The sequence below is a fragment of the Morone saxatilis genome, unplaced genomic scaffold (genome assembly GCF_004916995.1).
Source record: "Morone saxatilis isolate NCDOM2014 unplaced genomic scaffold, NCSU_SB_2.0 Contig2, whole genome shotgun sequence".
Classification (NCBI taxonomy): Eukaryota; Metazoa; Chordata; class Actinopteri; family Moronidae; genus Morone; species Morone saxatilis.
In genome coordinates this window covers 20010143-20020879 of record NW_023339762.1, presented here as the reverse complement: position 1 = coordinate 20020879, position 10737 = coordinate 20010143, and the positions used below count along the sequence as shown (strand labels likewise).

At 38.1% G+C, this 10737-nt stretch overlaps 1 protein-coding gene across 1 annotated transcript in view; it reads left to right on the top strand.

Annotated features, from left to right (window-relative positions):
* Nucleotides 1-4671: 4671 nt before the first annotated feature.
* The window catches only part of LOC118330200, an 80982-nt gene continuing 74916 nt past the window's right edge, over nt 4672-10737 (top strand). Inside the window, exon 1 of the mRNA XM_035664667.1 lies at nt 4672-4723. The gene's annotated coding sequence lies outside the window, so the exon portion shown is untranslated. The remainder of the gene's footprint in view (nt 4724-10737) is intronic.

Below are 10737 nucleotides of genomic sequence, written 5' to 3'. Positions count from 1 at the left end.
ATACATGTTGTTTTGTGTGATTCATTGTTGCTCATTGTGATGACAAGTGGACATTTGTTTTTGATGCTGTATTTGACTGGAAAAGGCACAGATTATACAGGTCCTGCTCTGGGTGAAAGAACAGAGGGAGGGTGGGGCAGAAAACTTGCAGGGTGAACCAGAAGGGGGGACATCTGGTGTGGTTGTTTATTTACCCAATGAGGGAGTGACAAAACAGTTTTCTTTCATCTGTTGGCTCTACTGGTTTATTTGTTCAATCAATACTTTAATCCATCCCTTTTTCTTTGTACCACTGTTTTCCTTTTTCCATTCCAGTTTGTTTTTGTAATGACTGGAGCCTGAATAAAGATGCTGCACATACATACAGAAACATATTGCCAGACAGTCTTGTGTAACATTTAACTGATAGCATTTAATGAATCACTTTGTTGTTAAAGATGAGTCATGGACCTGAAACATCCAGATTAATTATGTGAGACATTAATACTACAGTCAAATATTGTGGTGAAAGTGTGGCTGACGGGTATACCTTTATCTTTAATGACCCTGATTCACTTCAATCATGTGAGCAAATGAGTTAAGGTTTTCTTCATAGAATCTTTACCAAACATTCATCCAAGCCTTTATCGCATTTTTAGTTCCTTTAAAGAAATTGATCATTTCAATTCAAAGTAAAAATAAATAGGTTTTACAATGAGACTGGATCATTAAGATGCAGTTAGATGGAGTCAGAGCCAGGAGATGATTAGCATAGCTTAGCATAAAGACTGGAAGCAGGGGGAACCAGATAGTCTGAAACCTTTGAAATGCACTGATTAATATGATGTAAAAACAATTGGTTGTTTTAAGGGGTACTTGTGTGCTTTTATTAAAACTTCTCAGTCTTTCCCAGCTGTTCCAAACCTTGGGGTTACAACGTGTATCCAAAGGGACACAAGATAAATCTGAAAGGTCTTATGGGGGGGAAGAGTTCTTTAGTAAGTTCTCTTTAGTTGAACTGCTCCCAACTCATATAGGCTAGACCAACCAGTGATGAGGAGTAGAAATTGGTTTTATTTAAAAGGTCATAAGCCAGTAAGTTTAATAACTACTGACTTAATCCTTAGTGCCCTCCAAACTGGACATTGAGTTGGAGCAGGGCAAAAAGAGGACACACGTGGTTCTGTTTATACTACATTGAGTGTCTGCATAGGTGTGTCCACACATGTGCACACATGCATTTTTGGTTGCACATCTGTGCAGACCCCAGCAGACATGGAGAGATGACAAAATTTTGTATAATTTTAGCTTTAGCCTATCCTAAAATGTTTTTTTTTATCGCTTTTCCTACTGTAATTTTAACCTGACTCCAGACCTCAAAATCCATCGCCCACATCTCAGATTTGTTCAGTGGCCCATGTAAGTCTGGTATAGACCTATTTCACAGCAGGCATTTTGGACATAGCAAGTAAAGCACATGTGTAATTGATAACATTAAAATGAAAATTCCTAAATGATTATAATTTTTTTGATCAACATAAAAAAGTTATCAGCTTCTAGCAACCGCTACCACAATCTCTGTGGTAGACAGAGATAACTTGCTACTACTTAGGGGGGGACAAAAAAAAACCTCCCTGGCTGTTCATTAGGCTATTATTATTAGGGTACTTTTCACTTGACAAAGAGGTGAAAATTGCATGTTTAGTTTATGCAATAGACCTTTTTTGCTGCAGACATTTTAAATTTTCTAGTGGAAAAGCACAAGTGGAACTAATAGCATTGATGATGGCCATGTTCCATTGTTAAATCCCAGTTGGCCATGTCAGTGAGTCTGCATGCACTGATACTGACACTGACACACCTAAATGGAGTACAGCCATTATTAATGTTATTTCTTACACCTGTGTTTTTCCTGCTATGGCATGTCAGAATGTTTGCTGTGAAAAAGGCATTAAGTCACACAATCCTGTTGTGGTGGAAAAACATAATGTTGGCATAACATCCACAGCATGAAATATGAGTTCCAGTGTTCATGCTCTTTTCATAATGAGAGCGACTGCGTTTTCTCACAAAATCATAAATTTAAAAAAACAAATGACACAAAGAAGAGTAATTAGACTCTTCTGAATAGAGTGGCTATCCAAATCTTCTTCGCATGATATCAGCTGAGTGAAGAACGTGTGCAGCTGTTACACAGACTGTTTATATATTTTTTCTCCCTTTTTTGCCTGGTTTCCACATCTCTGTGCTGAGCCGTGAACTCTGAGAGTCCCCCAGCTCTCACATTGACTGTTTAGATTGAGTATAGCACTATTTGGCCTTCACAATGCATCCACACTCCAGCAGGGCTTTCCCCTGCCGAATTCATTGAGAAATGTTTACTTTCACACTATAACATGCTGGGGTGGTCTCAAAGCACAAGGTTAATGGGCATAATTTGCAAGCGCCCAACCGTCTTTATACTCAAATGTAAACTCAAAAACACAATCATACAGAGGTGTGATATCAAATTCACACACCAAACAATGTACATGTGCTAAAAATCAAGATTGAATTTAAAATTATTGTCTGGCTATTAGTGCGCGCTGTCTTACCTTCCACTGGGAATTCATATGGAACCTTTGGTATGTGATACAATATGTGGCACAGATGTTGAAGCTCTCCTTTCAAACATTAACAAACCCATTTCTTACTGTGTGAGTGTTTGGCTTGTATTTCTGGGAATGTATTTTAGTGTACCACACAAAATAAACCGTTTTTTAGGATTTACTTTGGTTGTACTTTTATTATTAACTCATATAGCATAATCCTTTTTACACATGATCAATCTATACATGATTTCAGCTCTGAATGAAAAAAGACAAGAATATCTCATTACTCTTTCCTGGTTTCTTTGCGCTGTTATTAAACTTGTGCATTATGGGATATAAACTTACACCTGTATAAGGGGGTTATACTAAACATTTTAAATGATGGAGGTTCAGGATCTTTCTTAAGGACAGTTAAATAGGACACAAACTAGCTTTTGTCAACCTTGAAACTTTATATTGTGGTCTCACTTGGTACATAGATGTGCTTTAGAAACATTTGCGAGAACAGTTTCTGAATTCTTTTGCAGCAGGAATGATCATAAAGTTCTTTGCAAGGTCTTGCACTTTCATGTCTAGTTTAGACTCACGTGGTGCATTCAATAGATGGATAGGGTGGACTCATGCTTTTATTTAGGAGATAAATACATTGTGGTTACTTTGTGAGGAGTCAGTTGCAGTGGGTTCACTAAATTTAGGTCTGAGATAAAATAAAAGTGTTGTTTGCGTGTATGCACATTTGCATGTCAGCATCCTACATTCTTTGGCCAAATCTTTGGTGAGTCTCATGGGGGGTGATGTAGCTGTGTGAGTCACAAGAATAAACATGAAGCGAGCTCACCTACACCCACCAATGAAATGTGAAGTATATTACCATTGCAAACACACAGACATGGCTGGTAAAAAGTCTTGCAAGTTCCCAGAGACACAACACACATCAATACATTACTCACAGTCCTCTCTCTGCTAACTTCTTTTGTTCTTTGGGTCTTTTTTATTTATTCTCTTTAACTCTGTTCAGGTTTAGGCCACATGTGCCTTGGCGGAGCTTTGAACCTGTGTAGGATTAAGCGTGTCTGTCTGGCTGGATTCATCTGAAAACAGGGCATGGCGCTGCTGGGGCTGACTCTTTCTGCCCTTTAGTCAAAAGTTTTTTTCCATCCAAAATGTTCATGCAAATAAAAATATCTTTAGTGAAAAAACATGAATGGAGTTAAAACATTTCCACACAATGAAGAATTTAAGCAACTGTTGGGTTTTTCTGGTGACGATAATGAAAATACAATGGTGAAATTGATTATGAATTAGAAATATTCTTCACATTGTCCACATATTCCCACCATGCTGTTGAAAATTTCATATGGCAAACAGCGCTGCAAGCACTGTTTATGAGGAACTGTTGTGCATTAATTTGAAGATTACAATTTCTTCAGACAACATGAAATGTGACTAATACCATCTGCCATAAAAGCAGAATCCCAGTGTGTCCATGACTAATCAATTCTGAGAGGCTTTCTTTTTTAATTATAGGTGTGTTTTCCATTTCCCGAGGTGTTGCCAGTTTATTCATTTCAGCATATATGATGGAAACACATCTAATTTGTGGCAAATTTCTTGCAACACCGTTTGCGTGAATTTCATTCTACTATTAAATAAACAGCTAAATGCAGACCTCAGTTTGTGTCTCCTCTGCATTTTTTCTATATTTCATATAGATGAAAAATGTGCATCATTTCCTTTCACTTTAGGCGAGCACAGTGAAAAATATAGTTCATTCCAAGCTCTGTTTAATTCTTTCCAGGAGGTGAAAGAAGGTCGGTGGTGGTTAACCTCTCATAGTTTTAGAGAGAATAAACAGTAAACATTGTGAATAAATAAATAAAACTGTAATAAAAGTGCTATAGATGATGTTTTAATTATGCGCTGGTTGTTATTTTTTATTTCCAGTTGAAAGTGGAAAACTTCTCCAATATCAAAGGCAATCACAAAGAAAACAAAAATATAGAATTCACAAAATAACCTCAGAAAATACCCCAATTCCTTTTCCAAGACCACAGATTGACATTTTATGAACCATATTTAATTTACTCTCTCTTTTGTTTATAGGTGGCATTTCCTTTCACACAAAGGCTGACTGACAAATGACGCAATCAATGGTAAGAGCAACACACACCTGGTCTAATTCATTCTAAGTGTATATCTGCGAGTGACTGACAACGTAACAGTCCACACTATATAACAATAGGAGTTATAGTGTGATACAGGCACTCGTACAGAAAGGTTTGGCATATGTTTGTTTTTTTACATGTATTCTCAACTTATGAGATTCCCCAGTGTTTGATATAAAAACGTCAGTGAAAATTCGTTTGCATCTCTTGTCTACCTCCTCCACAAGTTAACGCCCATCCCTGACCACAGCCAATAGGGTATAATGCATGGTTGACACTTTGCCCCGCCCTGTGAGATGTAAATCTTGTTTTTCTCTGCTGACCACCACGCTCCCAGGAAAAGACAACAGTCTTCCAAATGACACGGTTGTAGACTTCCGATTACAGCCCTGTCACTTACTCTACCGACTGTAAACACATGATGGAGAGACAGACAGAGTGAGAGAGACAGTTAGAGAAAGAGCGAGAGACAGACAGACAGATGTGCTGGGGTGCGTGGGCTTCTTTTTGTTTGCCTCCAGACGTCAGACCTTTGGTTAGAGGGGCAAACATAAACCAGTTAAACCGACATGATGCCTTTGTCTCTCTGCACAAGGCCTTTGGGGTTCTGGGGGCTGAGTGAACATAAAACAATAAACATAACTCATAACTTTCATTATCGAGATGTCATTACATTGTTTCTATGATTCACTTGTGTTTTTTTCTTGATCTTTTTGTCTTGTAGCAGCAGCATCTATAATCTGTAAACATTTTGATCCCTGTGTCACTTTGTCACATTTTATCATACTTTCTTAATCACATATACTACAGTACCTCCTTCAAAAGATGTTCAAAATGAGTTTTAAATGATACATTTCTGAATTATGGCAATCCAAATGATTATTACAATTGTTCCAGCCATCCACAGCATCTTTGTGATCCTGTGGCTTGTGAGAAGACAGTCCTAGCGCTGGCTTCGTCTTGGCCTCCTGACCAAAAGTGTGATAATTTTAGACTCAAGTCTCTCACATGGTCTGGAGCAAGGACGGCATTTGGAAATAAACTTGGAATTTAGCTTAATTGCAGTTTACAGATTTAGGAGGGGCAGCGTTCTCTTCTTTATTTTCTTGCATAAATAGAGAGTGACTGGAGGCCAAAGACATGAGGTTTCAAAGCCACAAAAGAGGTTAAAGAACGTCAGAGGCAGTGAGGACACTTTTGAGCCTGGCTCCTTAGCTCTCCCTAAGGCTTAGCCATGCTCTACCCCTAATGTGAGATCCTTCTCCCCACTCACCAAATCCATCAGATTTATTATTCCACCCAGACCATAAGGTCTCTGCAGTAAAACTCGACAGTTAGTTTTTAGCTGCTTTATGCACAGCCAAGTTACAATGTTTTTTTTTTTCAGATGCTAATTTTTGTTGTAGGAGGTGAAGGAGGTTTCAGCTGGGACTTTTCCCCATTTTTGTTCTGCTGGATCTCTTTACAGCAAATGATCAATCTTTGACAGCTTCTCTGCATACCCCCTTTGGGTCCAGATAGCTCTCAAATTTGCATTACCATTATGTGTAATTGCTCCCTGTCAAATTTTTTTAAATCTTTTTATCTAATCCTTTTCATTTTTACAAAAACTGACTCCCTCACCTGATAAAGTAATTTTATATGTTTGTTCATATCTGTGTGATGAAATAGTAATACACATAAATAACATTTGAGGCTATGTTTTATGGTGTGACAGTTCGTGTGATTTGTAGCTTATGGAAATGATGGAATTGGAATTGTTGCTGGGATTTAGCAAACGGGTGGAGGGAAGAGATGTAATGGATGCGTTTCAGGTGGTGTACCAGGGGACAGGACATAAACTGTGAACCAGTTCAACAGATTAAGAGTCTCCTTGCTCCCTCTCTTGCTGCGTGGTCTCTGGGTGTGAATGATTGAGTAACTAGGCCTCCCTCATGGTCAAGGCTGCAGTAATGACAGAGATTAGATCAAGATAAATCTAACATTAAAACACACAGTGCACTCAGAAAAAGCATTTGTACATTTGCATTAATACAAACCTTTACAGATGCAAACACACACAGAGATACATATGCACACTCACACAAAGCAAACGCACACACACACAGTGTGCGTTGGAAGGAATGCCTTGTGCAGCTAAGATTAAAGCACTATTCTAGAGACAAATGATGAGAAAAATGGCCGTTATTAGCATGCTCTGCTGGAAAATAGACTATGCCATCTAAACTGCAGTATGTCCACATTAGCCATAGGCCATCACTGCCTTAGACCTGGAAACAGTCACTTCAAAGAGGAGGTAGATCAAACTCAAGAAAACAAGACCTCGACATGGGGCATGCATCACTGGAGAAAAAGGGGCTGTTAGACAGGTATGTGGGTGATGAAGAGGCTCGCTGGGAAGAATAAGTAATATTCAAGGAATGAGACTGTCTTGAGATAGGATGAGCGTGTAAGCTTTTGAATAGTCCCATAGGATAAGCGTAAGACAGTGTGTGATTTGGGGTTGACTGATTCAGGGAGGAAATGGTGAGTGACTGGGGCCTATGGAAAAATGTGTTTAGTAGAAAAACAGGAAGAAAGGGAGGAAGGATGGAAAGAATGAATAGTCTGTAGAAATTATTCATTTCACTGGTGGAAATTTCAGGTTGGCTGATAATGTATCGGTGTAAAAGTTCATGGCTGGATTAGTAGATTTGTTTGAATGATTTGAGCATAAGTCACTGAGTTGTGTAAATACTGTAATGTTGTAAAGTAAAGTCCAGTGTGTAAGATTTAGTGGCATCTAGAGGTGGAGTTACAGATTGCAACTCCCTCACCTCACCCTCCCCTTCCAAGTGTGAAGGAGAAACTACGGTGGCCACAAAACGTGCAAAAAACTCAAATGCCCCTATCTAGAGCCAGTGTTTGGTTTGTTCCTTCTGGGCTACTGTAGAAACATGGTTCAGCGCAATTCACCTTTAAAATAAGAGCATGTGTGACTGAATCATTCTAGCTGTTTAATTGAACACATTTTTTAATTGTTTAATAATTCATTCTGCCCTGCTCAAACTCAGATTTGGCTGTAATTTAAAGGAAAATTAACAGCTTATGCTGCTTATTCTTTTACACAAAAGAAAGACCAATACATAACTACTCCTCTCTCCATGGAAAAGGCAAATAACACAGCATTTTGGCTTTGAATAACATTCATATTAGTAGTAGTTTACAATAGAGAAGTGCTTTTCTTAAATATAACCATAACAACTACATCCATGCTAGCAGCTAACATAAGCATGCTAGCACACTAATGCAAACGTAATTTGTTTTGTGGGTCTTGGGTCACAAAGTATTACACTTTTAAAAAAAATTAAGGAATCACCAAAGTCATCCCTTCCACCTGTGGGTAGCACGGATGTCTGTACCAATTTTCATGGCCATCAGTCCTATAGCTGTTGACGTGTTGCTCTCAAAATCGCAAAAGTGAACCTCATGGTGGCAGTAGAGGGAAAATCAGGGGATCACCAAAGTCGATAGGATTCATACTCTGGGGGCCGCAAATTTTGTGTGTCTAAAGAAACCCAACTTAATCATTACTTGACAGGACTAGATGTTGTAGGATAGGATTAAAAGCGTTCATAGTAAACCTTTGCCGATACATTTGAATTAGACATTTTTAAAACACATTTAACATTTTATTAGTATTGTGAAAAATATATAATCTAAGAAGCATTACATTTAATCCAAAACATAATAGCCAGTGTAGTAAATTGTATATGAACTGCTTGTTTTAGATACTGTGACCAGCCATAGTGAAATGATACTGTACTTCTCTCTACCTACACCTATCATTAGGCCTTTGTAAAACTTTTACTGGCAGTTTACATTCTAATCCTCCCCTGTTCTTGTTTTTGACATCTGGAACTACAGTCTAAACATCTGTCAATCTAACATTTTGTATATAGTATTTAATGTTTGCCATCCAGAGGAAGCCCTTTTTAGTGGAGTCTGTTTAACCTGTCAGTGTGAATGGTTTGGAGAAAACCTTTCAGAAGGATTGGTGTGAGCCGGTTTAGATACTGTGTTTGTTCTTCCTGTGCAGTAACCCAACCCCTCCTTGAGAGCATGCTGGGTGATTGACAGGTGAGAGTGATTCTGGGGGTTACGAGGCGTGCAGACCTGAGGGGTAAGACCCAGTTTCATGACCGGACATGCAGGCTGACACTCCAGTCTAATATTTGCTATTGACAGACGTGGTTTGTGAGTGTAGGGAGGGTGTGGATCTCTGACCGAGATTACACTGTGAGGCACATAATAATTCATGACTGATCAATCAGTTACACTTTCCCTTTTCTGAACTGTGGCACAGAGATGAATGCATCGTATCAATTTCATCATAAAACATTTTAGGGATTTTATTTAAAACCTTAATCTTTCAAATATTCAAGGAATTGTGTTCACATTTTACAGTTTATTGTGAAATAGCATTGGCATTTACCAGGTTTTTTTTGTTAAAGTGTGACTTTGTTGTTTCAACTTTTCCATTCTTTTGAAATTCAACACAATAGAAGAATGAATATTTAACATTATTTTGCCATCACTCTGCAAACTCTTATTATTATTATTTCTTCACATCAAACAATGGAACTTAAACTAATGAATAAAATGCAGGGCCCTTTAACCTCTTCCCATTCCTGTAAAATTATCCTAAAATACCTATCCAAAACATACTCAAAGTGAAGCTGTTCTTGAACCATTTGGAGCACATGCATGGTTTTGGTCTCTTTTGAAAGGTAACACAGTCCTAATCACTGTAAGTGCCACTGCTACTGGAGTAATATATGTTAGAACACACTAAAATAGAAGGGTTTTATTTCCACCTGAATATTTTTTTGCAAACATGCCTGTAGATCTGTTATATAAATTTCCCTAATTTCCCTTTTCCCATTTTTTACCATGCATCTTTAAGTTTTGACAATCTGCTGACACTAGCAGGTTTCAACAGAGCACAGGCACCTTATCCATCCCATCAGGATCTTCCTCAACTCTCATTCAGATAGCCGAGATCCTGTAAAACATGAGTATGATTAAGGATATCCAGGTGACTCTTTCTTAGCAACATTTTTCCACAGGCTCACTGAATGCAATAATGCCTTCAGATACCATTGGTTTTCTTTACATGCTCGAAATAGAGCTTAATGAGGTTATTTTTCTGCCATATGTGAACATAAATCCAACTTTTTGGTTCTGTTTGCAATAGCCTCGGAAGCTACATATGTTTAAAAGGAAGCCCAGCCCATGTTTTAAACACTGCTGTAGGTTAATTGAGGAGTGTGTATCCCAGAGATGACCCCTTCGGTTCTGCCCTCACCCTCACCCTAACCAAAACCCCAACAATGTTCAAAATACTTGTACTGCATTACTCATTGCAGAAATTTAACTCATGCGTAGTTTTACACCAAGGGTTAACCTTTAGCTATAAACTTAAACAGGTAAATTATATGTCTCCAAAATTACAGCCTTTATGCAGCTTTGATTTTACGAACTGCAAGATGACCACAGTGAGTAATATAACAATGAGAGCTGCATACTAGTGAGCTGAATGTAGCTCTGGCTTCAAAGTCTAGTACATTTGAAGAGGAATATAATGACTACCTAAATATATATTATTGACTTGGTGCCATTTTGTTTAGATATTGGAATACATTTCATGTAGCCTATGCTATATAAAGCCATCAAGCTTAGCGCATGAAGTTAGTCAGAATAAGCCCCTGCAAGAGAATAACTTCAAAATCCTACAGTAGTGCCTTGACCCTATCCCTTAGTAAATATTCAGTACCTTCTGTTTGTGACCATAAGGTAGAAAGTAGTAATGGGTCTATCAAATTAAAGCTATGTGACATTTGTGCATTAAATGTCTATATTTTTAGGTCATTTTAACCCTTAGTTGCATGAGTGACTGGACCCTACACTCTTCCATAAGTGGGTCAAAAATGACCTGTATTAGAATCAATGTGTTTTTATGC